Raw genomic sequence first — 15,266 nt, forward strand, 5'->3', positions numbered from 1 at the left:
GTGTCTTCAAACTATGGGATATTTTTATGAACTTTTTATTTATTTTATTGTTTTTACTACTAATGGCACGATCAGCAATTTTTAGCAGGACAAATCTAAAACTAAGTGACACTTTTTGGGGACTAGTGACACCAATACAGTGATCAGTGCTAAAAAATGCACTGTCACTGTATAAATGACACTGGCAGTGAAGGGGTTAACATCAAAGGGAGATCAAAGGGTTAAGTGTGCTCCTAGGGAGTGCTTTCTAACTGTGGGGGGAATGCTAACACTGGAGGAAAACAGAGATCCGTGTTTCTGCTTAGCAGAAATACAGATCTCCATTTTCCTCCCTCACAGAACGGTGGTCTGCCTTGTTTACATAGGCAGACTGCCGTTCTGCCTCTCCTGTGAATTACTGCAGGTGGCTATCGGCCATTGAGGCTGCTGGACCCTCTGATTGGCTCCCACTGTGCCCCAGACCTCGTGCACAAAATCACATACAGGTACATGATTTTGTGCAGCCATGCCACCCTGTCGCAGTATATATGCGATGGGCGGTCTGGAAGCGGTTAAATAAACGGCTACAAATTATACCCCTTTTTGCATTTCATTGGATATTGGGCGCTCTCTTCTTTCCTACCTCTTTTTTTTTTTCTTATAAAAAATAATAATAAAAAAATAAATCTCTTTATTAGTTTTCTAAACAAACAAACAAAACAAAACACAACAAAACATCATACACATTGAACCAGGAATATGGATAAGAACAATTTCAAAATCCAATATAGCAATAATTAATCTTTAGGAGAAAGAAAAATGGGAAAGGTGAACAAAAAAAAAGGCAAGCATTAGTTCCTTCTCTTCCCAATGGCTCCAGACCTATACTCATATAGAAATGGTCATATTATGGATAATGGTCCCCATGGATGTTTGATGCTGTAAACGGTTTATCCAGCCACTTTTCTTGCATAAAATAGTGTTATATTAGCAAACACTCGCTCAGACACTGTAGGAAGAATAGTCTCTACCAAACCCAATAAACAAACAAACATTGAGATCGGTAAAGGAGCAGAAGTGATAGAATTCAATAAATCCACCACTTCCATCCAAAAAATATCTATATATGGACAAGTCCAGAAGATGTGTGTAAAATCCCCCTGAGTCGCTCCACATCGCCAACAATCTGAAGAGCACACAGAATTTATCTTTTTAAGTCTGTGTGGCGTAATATATGCTCTATGTATCAATTTATATTAAATCATTCGATCCCTCAAAGATATCAAAGATCGCAGAGGGAAATCCCACATGCCCTTCCAATCCTCCATATCTAGATCTGGTATATCTTGCACCCACCTAGCTCTAAGAGCCTCTAATGGCAAGATAGAGGTTAACCACTTGCCGACCTCTGCACGCCCATATACGTTGGCACAATGGGAGCGGTGGGCAAATGGGCGTACCTGTACGTCCCCTTTAAGAGGCGGGCGTAGCAGGCACGCGCGCCTGCTGCATACAGCGTGACCGTGCCCGCAGGACCGGGGGGCTCGATGTCCGCTGGTCTCCCGGCGATTGTATCATGGAGCCGCAGAACGGGGAAGTATCTATGTAAACAAGGCATTTCCCTGTTCTGCCTTGTGTCATGACAGAGATCACTGTTCCCTGTCATTGGGAGCAGTGATCACTGACATGTGAGTTGAAGCCCATCCCCCCCACAGTTAGAATCACTCCCTAGGACACATTAACCCCTTCATCGCCCCCTAGAGGTTAACCCCTTACCTGCCAGTGTCATTTACAAAGTAATCAGTGAATTTTTATAGCACTGATCACTGTATAAATGACAATGGTCCCAAAATAGTGTCAAAAGTGTCCGATGTGTCCGCCATAATGTCGCAGTCCCGATAAAAATCGCAAGATCGATGCCATTACTAATAAAAAAAAATTACTAATAAAAATGCCATAAAACTATCCCCTATTTTGTAGAAGCTATAACTTTTGCGCAAACCAATCAATATACGCTTATTGTGATTTTTTTTGCCAAAAATATGTAGAAGAATACAATCAGCCTAAAATGAGGAAAAAAATTTTTTTTAGATATTTTCGGGGGATATTTAGGGATATTTATTATAGCAAAAAGTAATAAATATTGTGTTTTTTCAAAATTGTCGCTATTTTTTGTTTATAGTGCAAAAAATAAAAAACGCAGAGGTGATCAAATACCACCAAAAGAAAACTCTATTTGTGGGAAAAGAAGGACGTCAATTTTGTTTGGGTGCAATGTCCCACAACCGCACAATTGGCAGTTAAAGAGACACAGTGGCGAATCGCAAAAAGTGCTCTGGTCAGGAAGGGGGTAAAATCTTCCGGGGCTGAAGCGGTTAAAAAAAGATGAGAATACAATCTCGAAATAGGCCTATCCAAACACTCAGACCTAAGCGCTAGTTCTAAAGTAGATTGTCTAATCGTTAAACTGTCCTGTGGAAATTGTGTATGGAAAGTGTGGTGAAGCTGAAAATATCTAAATACTGTAGATGGGAATTTGGAACATTAAAAGTCGAAGTAAGTGTAGAGAAAGTAGATCTGTAGTAGTTTCTGATCAGTAATCACTTGAGAGAGTATTTTTATATTATATTTAGTTCATGCAATGGGCTCCGGTGTTTTAAAAATTTGAGGAAGAGTAGGATTAAGCCATAAAGGGGCATTTGGAGAAAAAGCGTCTTTAGGGTAATGCTCACATCTAAGACCAGTATCCCAGGCTTGCATAGTAGTAAGCATTGAAGGAGTCAACCAATATGGTGCCCTACGGCCCCTAAATAAAAGAGCCTTAAGGGCATCCATAGAGCCTACTACTGCCGTTTCCAGCCTGGTAGAGGAGTTATATATATATCAGGATTTAGCCACCATGTGGCCGTAACCAGCTGGGTGGCCAAAAGTATTTATATAGATCCGGAAAAGCTAGACCTCCCTGTTCACAAGGGCGCATTAGAATAGTTAGTTTATACCTGGGGTTCTTTGTTCCCCATAGAAATGATGAAAAAAGTTGGTTTAATTTTGTAAAAAAGGACATAGGGAGCCACTGGGGAGAGTGTCTAAATAAGTACATGAATTTTGGTATAATTTTCATTTTTAAGAGAATAATACGTCCCAATAAAGACAATGGTAAATACTTCCATACTTTCAATTTTGACCTAATGTCTCCCAAAATCTGAGTCAAATTCAAGGAAATAAATTCTGAAGCTTGGCGGGAAATTAAAACTCCTAAGTATTTGAAATTCTCCACCCACTGTAATGAGGTATAATTCAAAGCCGTACTACAAGCCCCTGTATCTATTGGAAACAACATAGACTTGCTCCAATTTACCTACCCCTTTTAATACATGCGGAAACAACCTCAAGGCTGTACTCAAAGGCAGCAGCCCAGGCCCTCAAAAAGGGTTCACTATCTTCTTCCAGGTGTAGTGGGGCAGAAAGCATCAGAAGAGAACTCTTCCATCCTACCATTACCATCACCTAACCATCAACTTACAACCAACTGAGTCAGTCCAGCATGATCTCCAACCCTACAGAGTCTATCATGAACCAGTCCAACAAGTTCATTATCATGTGAATAGGGGAAGTTTAGCTTCTAAAAATAATGAATGTTCTTAAAAATGTTATTTCATATATTTTTGCTTTAAAAATCTATAAAATAGGCGTTGCAACACAGGACAACACTGGAACATATGTCTGGAGTCCTGTATTTATGTGTGATTACTTCCTGCATGTAGAGGATGGTTTGTTCTTCTTGTTGGGTCTCTTGGTAGTTTACCCCCCAATATTGGAATGCTGAGATCTCTCTGTATAGCATCCAATTTAGAGTCTTGAGCCAGGCACCTCTTCCTGTTGCTCCTCTTCACCCTTTGGTATTACTACTATTTACATCTTATCCTTGGTAAGCTATGTGGCAACAGCAGGTGTTCAATTTTGTTAAAGGGCTTTGTTGAATTTTCTGTAATAGATGGGTCAGCTGTAGTTTTTTTGTTTCATAGTGTGAGTACTTAGGACAGATATCTTTAATCTGCCTTATGAGTATTCCATAAGTTAAAGAATATGTTACCCCATCATTTCATATTCATGATATGTGCCTGTTGTACCATGTACTTGTTTTAAAAAGTATCCAGTTCTTCTGGATTGCTTCCTTTGTGTGAAATGCTTTATGTTCCTGCCAGTTCTCCTGCTTTTCTATTTCAAACTGACCACACATGGCATAGAAGCACGTCCATCTCATAGTAAGTTTTCTGGCTGTGCTGGGAGCATAGCCTACCTGTTTTCCAATGATCAGACTTGTGCTGACATGCTCTCCTGCACAGCCAGTCACTGGAAAGATCAGTGTATTGTTGTTTCTCCACCCCCACCTCTCTAATCCCCTTATGCAGCTAGGTTTTATATATAACTACGCCACTCTATGCTTGAAATAAATGCCCAGGTGCTCACCCACAAATAAATCCATATATAAATCCAAAACTGGTTTAGAGGCACTCACAGGTCTTGAAGAGGAGGATGAAAAGCAGCAGTGTTTTTATTGTCAACATTTTGATGAAGCTCAGTCCGCCTTTTTCAAGGGAGAGCGATGGAAAGAGCTTCATTGAAATGTTGACAATAAAAATACTGCTGCTTTTCATCTTCCTCCTCTGCAGAACCTGTGAGTGCCTCTAAACCAGTTTTGGATGAATATATATATATATATATATATATATATATATATATATATATATATATACAGTGGGGACAGAAAGTATTCAGACCCCCTTAAATTTTTCACTCTTTGTTATATTGCAGCCATTTGCTAAAATCATTTAAGTTCATTTTTTGCAGATTTATTAAAAAAGAAAAACTGAAATATCACATGGTCCTAAGTATTCAGACCCTTTGCTGTGACACTCATATATTTAACTCAAGTGCTGTCCATTTCTTCTGATCATCCTGGAGATGGTTCTATACCAGGGATATGCAATTAGCGGACCTCCAGCTGTTGCAAAACTACAAGTCCCTTCATGCCTCTGCCTCTGGGTGTCATGCTTGTAGCTCTCAGAGTCTTTTTTTTTTTTTTATGTTTAGAAGAAATTTATTGAAGTATCAAAACAATACATCATGCAGAAAATTGAACAAGTTGCTCATCGGGTACATGGAGTAATATTTGTACAACGAATGCCATAAATGATTACATCAAACAACCAATATTCCTCTACGTAGTGAAGTAATAATACACCACGCCCCAAGGCCCCCCCCCAAAAGTGCCCAATCCGGGAACTAACTGCACTGATGGACTAGGGGCCCCGAAGCCCAGAGCACCAAATAAAATAAAAAGGAGCTAAGGAAAAAAGTGCTCGTAACTTTAAGAATGTTGAATAACACAGAAACTATGGAAAGATCACGCACAACATCAATGTCAAGGAATCAACAAATTGGATTGTACTCACAGGGCAGATCGAACAGAGGTCGGTTAACAAGAACTGGAGCTCTCTATGCGTAAGGAGCAGAGAGAACTATGCCTTGCGGTCTACCCCGGGATCAACCCCTAGGCTGATGAAAAAATACTTAAAGAGTACCGAGAGCTGAAGGAAACAGCAATTATAAAGTGCAGTAAAGTGAAAGAAGGGAGGAGAAAAAGGGAGAAAAACAAAGGATGTAGGAGGAGAATGAGTAAAGAGCACATGACAGAGGTTAGGGGGAAGGAGGTGCACAGAGGACCACCACGAGAAGGTGAATAGGGGCCAACCTAGTGGGGAATCAATCATATGTACCACTAATCATACATATAAGGGGAGCCCAAAGTGGGTAGCCCAAGGTTCCCAAATAATTTTACATTTGTCTAGAGTGTCCAGGATGGTGTTGGAAATCTTTTCTTGCAACATTATCCAAGAAATTTTTTGTTTAGCTAACCGGAAGGATACTTTTGAAGATTTCCATGACCGGGTAATGGTCATTTTGGCTCCCAGGAGAATAAACCGAATCAACTTCTGGTTAGGTTTGGAGGTTTTAGGGATTGGACCATTAAGTAAAGCTATAGTTGGGTCTTGTTTCAACGCACAACCACAGGTTCTGCGAATAAGGGAGAATATCCTGTTCCAAAACATTCTGATTTTAGGGCATTCCCATAAAATATGTAGGAGAGTACCTATATGATTGCAACCTCTAAAACAAAGAGGTGACGTTTGTGGATAATATTTGGCCAGGCGAGAAGGTACCAAATACCAGCGTGTTAAAGTTTTGAGACTGGCTTCATTCAGGGACGTGTTCAAAATGCCTTAAAAGAACGCGCAAAATTGGAATGCCATATATCCAGGTCCCAGCTGAAGTCAAGGTCCCGCTCCCAGCTCAGCATATAAGCCGTTTTCTCCGACGGCTCCGCTAGAGATGAGTATATAAGAGAGATACCTCCTCTTGTGTCCATGGCTGAAGCACACCACTGTTCATAAGGAGTTACAGAAAGATGGCTTTCGTTGCTCTTCCATAACTGGTTCAGGAAATGCGAAATTTGATAGAACCTACATTTTTCAGAGGGGGGCATTTCGAGTTTAGAAGTGCAGTACACTAAAGTAAGGGGACCATTAGAGTTAAAGAAATGTCCAATTCTGTATAGGCCTTTGTCTAGCCACCATTTGAAAGCTTGGATATCTAAACCAGGGGGAAAACCGGGGAAAATGTGTGCAAGTGGTTGCCAAGTGGAGGTTAGAGGTTTTAACTTGTGGAGGGAGTCACATAGCTTCATCGAATGGGACAATGTAGGAGCTAGTATAGGGGGGCGTTTTTTGGGAATGTTCCAAAGTAAAAAATCTAAGGTAAAATCAGGGACTGTCTCTCGTTCCATGCTCACCCAGTCTGGTTTGGGTCCCTTAAGATAGATTGTGGAAAATTGGCCTAACTGCGCTGCCTGATAGTACCACCACAGGTTAGGTAAGCCAAGGCCTCCTTTCTTTCTGGGTCTAAAAAGCACATCCTTAGAAAATCTATGTCCCTTTTTATCCCAAATAAAGCGGATGATGGCTGATTGTAGATGTTGAATGTGCGATTTGGGGACAGGAATAGGAAGGGAGCGGAAAAGGTATAATATTCTGGGTAAAAGTGTCATTTTGACCGCGTTCACTCTGCCTAGCCAAGACAGTTTGTAGAGAGACCATTGATTCAGGTCATCAGTGAGTTTTTTAAACATGGTAAGGAAATTATGTTTAAACATTTGGTCAATACTGGATGTGAGGTTAATGCCTAGATAGGGAATGGAGGTGGAGTTCCATGAGAATGGGAATTTACCCATCAGTTTGTGTACTGTGTCTTGGGAGGTTGATACGTTAAGGGCAATTGATTTTGAGACGTTAACTTTAAGCCTGGAAGCGAGTTCAAAGTTATGTAAAAGTTGGATTATGTTGGGGGTAGAAATTAGGGGAGATGTAATAAACAGGAGGACATCATCCGCGAATAAAGCACATTTGTGCATAGATTGGCCACAGCAGACTCCATGGATATCTGGATGTTGTCTTATCGCGATGGCTAAAGACTCAATAGCCACCGCGAAAAGAAATGGGGAGAGGGGACATCCTTGCCTCGTTCCTTTCTTTATAGGGAATTTATCTGAAAGGTGTCCCTGGATTCTGACCTGTGCTTTAGGTTGGTGATAGAGGGATTCCAGAACGTTAATAAAGTTTGGGCCGAAGCCCCATTTTCGAAGAATTATGAAGAGGTAGGGCCAGGCAACAGTATCAAATGCTTTTTGAAGATCAATGGAGAGGAGGAGGCCCTCCTGGGGGGGGCCGCCATCCCAACCCGACTTCATTAGGAACCCCACCTGATCTTTATGAATGTAAGAACCTATAAATGAAGCAAGTCTGTTCGATAGTATTTTTGTCATAATTTTTAAATCATTATTAATTAATGAAATAAGTCTGTAGTTGCTCACTTCACTGGGGTCTTTACCCGGTTTGGGAATGACCGAGATGAAGGCTAAGTTGGCATCAGGATCAAGGGGGGAGGACTTGCTTAAGGTGTTAAAGAGACGAGCCAGGTACGGAGAGTGTGTCTGCAAAGGTTTTGTAATAATAGTTTGAGAATCCGTCCGGACCCGGGGCGGAATCTTTTTTAAGATCTTTTATGACCGCTGGGATCTCGGATTCATGAAATGGGGACTCCAGGATAGAGCGATGAGATTCAGAGATTTTCGGCAACGGGGTATTCTCAAGAAAGGAGTCTAAATTTTGTTGGGAGATCGGACAACTGTCAGAATACAGATTGGAATAAAATGATTGAAAGGCTTCTAGGATCTTTTCGGGGTTTTGGGTGAGAGAACCCGACAGAGATTTTAATTTGGGGAGGGCAAAGGTCCTATGTTTCGGGGTAAGTTTGGCCGCTAACTGGGGGCCAAACTTATTAGCACGCAAATAGTGACTGCCACTAATCCAATGAAGATGTCTATCTGCATTGGAGGTCAGGGCTGAGTTGAGGGACAATCTGGTAGAGTCAAGTTTAGCAAGAGTGATGGGATTGGGATTCCGTTTATGGGATAAACTGAGTTCTTTGAACTCTTTTTCTAGTTTCAAGATATCCGCTTGTCTTTCGCGTTTTAATTGGGCAGAGAATTGGATCAGCTTCCCTCTAATTACCGCTTTGTGAGCGCTCCAAAGGGAACTGGGAGAGATGTCCCCAGTGTCATTAATCAAGAAATACTCCTTAATATCTTTCTCCAGCATAATGCAGTGAACAGGGTTAGATAAGATTTTTTCATTTAGACGCCAAGATCGTGAGCCATGGGGAGAATTTAAGAGTTTTAATGTCACTAGGGAGTGATCAGACCACGGAACATCTTGGATGGATGCCTGGGAAGCTGTGTGTATCTCAGAGTTGGACATGAAAATGTGATCAATTCTAGCATAGGTTTTGTGAGGGGCTGAGTAGTGTGTATAGTCTCTTGTTGATGGATTGAGTTCCCTCCAGGTATCAATAAGGCCTACTGAATGGAGGAGTCTGGCAATCTGAAGACTCTGTTTGGGTTTTTTTTTAAGGTGGGGAATCCCTCGGTCCGATTTATCAAGAACCTGATCAAACGTGATGTTGGAATCCCCGCCCATGATCACCCTACCTTCAAAGTGTGGGGAGAGATTGGCAAGTAAGGAGGAGAAAAACTTGTCTTGGCCCTTGTTAGGTGCATAGTAGGAGATGATGGTGCAGAGGTTGCCCTCAATCGAGCCTTTGACTAAGATATATCTCCCATCAGTGTCCTTAATTGTCAAAGCATGTGAGAAAGGAGTCTGTTTAGAAAATAGAATAGCAACTCCCCACTTTTTTTCACTAGCGTTTGCAAGGAAGAAAGTGAGATATTTATTATGGAGGAAGGAGGGAGAGTAATTGGAGGGGAAATGAGTTTCTTGGAGAAGAACGATATCTAAACCCCTAGAATTGTAGCTTTGAAAGGCTTTGCACCTTTTGACTGGGGAGTTAAGACCCTGAGTGTTATGAGAAGCAATCTTAAGAGCCCTCTGTAAAGGGGAAGAGTCAGCCATGGTCACAAGAGGAGTGAGACGAGTGTATGTGGTGTGAACCTACCCGGATCTTAGTTGAAGCAAACTTGAGTCTGGGAGGGCTCCAAACCTCAGCAAAAGAGTCTGGAACATGGTGGTCCCCTGTGCACGCTTCTGAGATAAATAAAGGACGAGAGGAAATGAAGAGAGGGGAGTCAAGAAAAAATAAGGAGAGAGAGAAAGAATAATTAGTGAAAGCAACATACTAGTATCAAACAAAGCCAGGCGTAGGCGCCTAGTAAAATGTGGAACCGAACTTATAAGTTCAGTTCAGAACCAAGACCCAAAAAAAAAAACAAAAAAGGAGGGTCTCAGAAAAACAGGAACAACCTCAGCCGAGGTTGTATGTCTGATGTAACCAGAGGGAAAACCCCTCTCGATCACAACAGAGGGAGTGGCAATGCTAACCCGACCGGGCCGACGGGTCCCCAACTTTAGGGGTAATATGGAACCTCAAAAACGTGAAGATTACAGGACCTTATAAAAATAACAAACATGAATGGTAATAAAAAAAGAACAAACCCTATGAAAAAAAAAAATACAGATCACAAATAAAAAAAAAATACATTAGGCAGATGTCTGCAAGTAATCAGGAAGGGAGAGGGAAGGCAGGGAAAGGGAAATGGAAGGGAGGGGAAGAAGGGGAAGGTAGGCTGAAATTTTTATGCCAAACCCGTGGGCCGCCAGGATACAGGAAATGAATGGTCCATCATGAGGAAATAGGGGTACATCTTCTGGAGTAGAAAATGTCAGATAACTTGGAGCCATCATCTTTCACCTCATAAAGGGAGGCCAGGTGAGGAGGATTCGGAGAAATGCTTCTGCTCTCATGGGTGGAGAGGAGGAATCAGATAGTGTGTACACAGTCACCACACAATTAAGGAGGGGATCCTGGAAGAAAAAAGGTGAAAACACGGGCCTTGTAGGGCCCAACGGAGTAGAAGTCATCTGGGCGGAAGAGAGTCGCGGTGTCACTTCGTTTGCTGTTTGTTACAGATGGGGCTTCCTGGGGAGGGTCTCTTGGAAGAACTTGGTTTGGAGGGGGGCTCCTGAGGGGAAACTTCCTGGGAGATGAATCCGAGTCGCAGGAGTAAATGCTCACCCTCTTGAAATGATGAGAAACCGTATGATTTTTCCTTGTGTTGAAATAGAAGGCGGAAAGGGAAAGACCAACGATATTTTATGGATCTCTGAGATAAGATTTCAAGGAGAGGTTTTAGTGCTCTCCTCTTTAGAATTGTGGTCTTGGAGATGTCCGCAAAGACTTGAATTTTGTTTCCCTGGAAGGAAAGGTTATCCAGATTCCGAGATCTTTTCATAATTTCTTCTTTGGTCTCATAGTAGTGAGGTTTAACCACTATATCCCTCGGAAGTCCATCCTGTCGGGGTGGTTGGAGCACTCTGTGGGCCCTGTCAATCTCAAGCTTGTGGTTTGAAATGTCCGGGATGAGTTCCTTCATAAAGAGCTTAACTGTGTCATGAACGTTAGTTACAGCTTCAGGGATGCCTCTTATGCGGAAGTTGCATCTCCGATTTCTGTTTTCTAAATCGTCGATCTTTCCTAGCGCAATATCAAGTTGGTCCTGCAGCAATTGAATACAATTAGTATTCTGATTAGTGTGAGCTGCTGTATGATCTACTGTTTGTTCGATCACATCTATGCGTGCCCCCAAGCTTTGTAAATCAGCCTTATTGGATGTGGTTATTTGTGTGGCATTCTGAGCCAGGCCTGCAGCAAGCATATCTGAGAAACATTTCAATAGCTGGGCCATGTCCGTCTGGTGGGGAGAATGCAGAGGGGTAGCCTGCTGGGTGGCTGGGGGATGGATAGGAGATTGCATTGTGGGGATATGGAGCATGTCAGACAAAGCTCTGCTAAAGAGTGACTCTGTGCAGGCAGAGGGAACAGTCTTAGGTGACTGGGTACTCACGGGGGGCTCCATCAGAGAAATGGCATGCTGTTCAGTGGTGGGGATATCCGCAATGGAGTCTCCTTCTCTTGTGTCTCTGCGTGAGGAGGCCACGGCCGCCATCTTGGAGGCAGTGGGGGCGGGCAGGCCGAAGGTAAGTTGCCGGCTGACTGCTGGTTTATGAGGGAATCTCCTCATACAGGCTTGTGCTCTAGACACTCTGCAGCCTAGGGGTGTCAGGATTGAGGGGTTCCGCTGACAAAAGCTGCTTCTGGGGACCGCAGAAGGCTCGGCCGGGTCGGAGCTCCCGTTCAGCACATCTTCCCGGAAGTCCCGCGCATGCGCACCTTCTCTCAGAGTCTTTCTATGCCTCATGGCACTTGTAGTTCTGCAACAGCTGGAGGTCCGCTAATTGCATATCCCTGTTCTACACTTTCATTTGAGTCCAGCTGTCTTTAATTATACTGATTGGACTTGATTAGGAAAGCCACACTGTCTATATAAGACCTTACAGCTCACAGTGCATGTCAGAGCAAATGAGAATCATGAGGTCAAAGGAACTGCCTGAAGAGCTCAGAGACAGAATTGTGGCAAGGCACAGATCTGGCTAAGGTTACGAAAAAATTTCTGCTGCACTTAAGGTTCCTAAGAGCACAGTGGCCTCCATAATCCTTAAATGGAAGACGTTTGGGACGACCAGAACCCTTCCTAGAGCTGGCCGTCCAGCCAAACTGAGCTATCGGGGGAGAAGAGCCTTGGTGAGAGAGGTAAAGAAGAACCCAAAGATCACTGTGGCTGAGCTCCAGAGATGCAGTCGGGAGATGGGAGAAAGTTGTAGAAAGTCAACCATCACTGCAGCCCTCCACCAGTCAGTCGGGGCTTTATGGCAGAGTGGCCTGACGGAAGCCTCTCTTCAGTGCAAGACACATGAAAGCACGCATGGAATTTGCTAAAAAACACCTGAAGGACTCCAAGATGCTGAGAAATAAGATTCTCTGGCCTGATGAGACCAGGATAGAACTTTTTGGCCTTAAATCTAAGCGGTATGTGTGGGGAAAACCAGGCACTGCTCATCACCTGTCCAATACAGTCCCAACAGTGAAGCTGCAGACACACACAGCACCCCATATTGACAGAAAAACACAGCATTGTTGACATTTTGGCAGATTTATTAAAAAAGAAAAACTGAAATATCACATGGTCCTAAGTATTCAGACCCTTTGCTCAGTATTTAGTAGAAGCACCCTTTTGATCTAATACAGCCATAAGTCTTTTTGGGAAAGATGCAACAAGTTTTTCACACCTGGATTTGGGGATCGTCTGCCATTCCTCCTTGCAGATCCTCTCCAGTTCTGTCAGGTTGGATGGTAAACATTGGTGGACAGCCATTTTTAGGCCTCTCCAGAGATGCTCAATTGGGTTTAAGTCAGGGCTCTGGCTGGGCCATTCAAGAACAGTCACGGAGTTGTTGTGAAGCCATTCCTTCATTATTTTAGCTGTGTGCTTAGGGTCATTGTCTTGTTGAAAGGTAAACTTTCGGCCCAGTCTGAGGTCCTGAGCACTCTGGAGAAGGTTTTTGTCCAGGATATCCCTGTACTTGGCCGCATTCATCTTTCCCTCAATTGCAACCAGTCGTCCTGTCCCTGCAGCTGAAAAACACCCCCACAGCATGATGCTGCCACCACCATGCTTCACTGTTGGGACTGTATTGGACAGATGATGTTCAGTGCCTGTTTTTCTCCACACATACCGCTTAGAATTAAGGACAAAAAGTTTTATCTTGGTCTCATCAGACCAGAGAATCTTATTTCTCACCATCTTGGAGTCCTTCGGGTGTTTTTTTAGCAAACTCCATGTGGGCTTTCATGTGTCTTGCACTAAGAAGAGGCTTCCGTCGGGCCACTCATAAAGCCCCGACTGGTGGAAGGCTGCAGTGATGGTTGACTCTCTACAACTTTCTCCCATCTCCTGACTGCATCTTTGGAACTCAGCCACAGTGATCTTTGGGTTCTTCTTTACCTTTCTCACCAAGGCTCTTTTCCCCCGATAGCTCAGTTTGGCTGGAGGGCCAGCTCTAGGAAGCGTTCGGGTCATCCCAAACATCTTCCATTTAAGGATTATGGAGGCCACTGTGCTCTTAGGAACCTTAAGTGCAGCAGAATTTTTTTTGTAACCTTAGCCAGATCTGTGCCTTGCCACAATTCTGTCTCTGAGCTCTTCAGGCAGTTCCTTTGACCTCATGATTCTCATTTGCTCTGACATGCACTGTGAGCTGTAAGGTCTTATATAGACATGTGTGTGGCTTTCCTAATCAAGTCCAATCAGTATATTCAAACACAGCTGGACTCAAATGAAGGTGTAGAACCAACTCAAAGATGATAAGAAGAAACGGACAGCACTTGAGTTAAATATACGAGTGTCACAGCAAAGGGTCTGAATACTTAGGATAATGTGATATTTCAGTTTTTCTTTTTTAATAAATCTGTAAAAATGTCAAAGCGGCCTATTCCACTGGCTCCTTGTCCACAGTCACTCCTTTCGTAGCCCCACCATCATGCACGGAGGAGTCCCCAGAATTATTCGACCACAGTGTCAGGTACATGCTGCTGGATGCGCCGCAATTTGAAGTCTCCATTGTTGGTTCACAGGTTGAGGAAGAGAGTAACGTGAGCCTAGAGAGAGGGGGTGCCACAGAAGGACAAGAAACTGGCAGTCATGTTCCCCCAGCTGCAGCATACTGCCAAGTTTGCTTCAGCAATGAGGAGGGAGGGGATGTTGAGGTCACTGACTGTACTTGGGTGCTTGAGAGAAGAGAGGAGGAGGAGACACAACTCCAACGAGGCAGGATGTCCTCTAGGGGGAAGCTTAAGGGCAGCCACCCTATTGCATCACACCGCAGAGCTCTGCAAGTACAGGGAGCTGCTGACTAGCACTGACCTTTAAAAGTTCCTTGGTGTGGGCCTTTTTCGACACGTGTGCAGCAGATCGCACCGTTGCTGTTTGCAACTTATGTCTGAAGCGGATCAAGCATTGCCAGAACAGCAGCCTCTTGGGCACCACAGGCTTGACCAGACATATGATGACCTGCCATGCTGTCCGTTGGCAACAGCACTTGAAAGACCCACATCAAAGAAAAAGGCGGACTTCTCCTTGCTCCTCATCTGGGATCTCCAACCCTACTATACCTCCAGTCCTCTCAAAAACCTGCACTGAGAGGAATGATGGTATAGCAATAGGTGTCCAAAGTACTTGCAGCCAATTTGCTAGCAGTATACCACTAATTGATTTAGCAGGCAAATTTCCCTACCCCAGTTGCTGAACTGTAAAAAGAAATTTGGTCCCAGCCATCAACATACTCAGTGTCTAAATGCTAGCTTGGCCAAATTTCTAGTACTGCAACTGCTGCCTTTTCAGCTGGTAATCAAGTGGAGTGACTGTGAGTGTGCTGATGAACCGGGGCTGTTTTTTAATCATGACAACATTGTCATTAAGTTTTAATCATTCTATTGGTGAAGGTTCTGATTAATTGTTTTGGCTATTTTGCCATATGGTATGTTTATATCTCAGATTTTTGTATCAATAAAAATGTGTACCTATTCCGCAGTGTGGTATATTAAAAATCCGCGCGTAGGACAGTGAGTTGCAGCCTCCCCTAATTAGTTCCCAAAGGAACCTATGATAATGAGTTTAGAAAACTGGGGAAATGGCGCTACTCTCTATGGCATATAGCATCTAAATTTCCAGTGATAAGTATGATTGTAATTAAACATACAGAGTGAAGAATAACTAAATAATAAATAAATAGAAACCCAGTCTACATAAAAGTGTACCA

The 15,266-nt window shown here is 43.2% G+C and overlaps 1 protein-coding gene across 5 annotated transcripts in view; it reads left to right on the plus strand.

The window, feature by feature from the left end:
* LOC141127991 (uncharacterized) overlaps positions 1-15,266 on the plus strand; it is a 185,155-nt gene that overhangs the window by 40,185 nt on the left and 129,704 nt on the right. The gene's annotated exons all lie outside the window — the stretch shown is intronic.

This window comes from Aquarana catesbeiana, linkage group LG02 (assembly GCF_042186555.1).
Source record: "Aquarana catesbeiana isolate 2022-GZ linkage group LG02, ASM4218655v1, whole genome shotgun sequence".
Classification (NCBI taxonomy): Eukaryota; Metazoa; Chordata; class Amphibia; order Anura; family Ranidae; genus Aquarana; species Aquarana catesbeiana.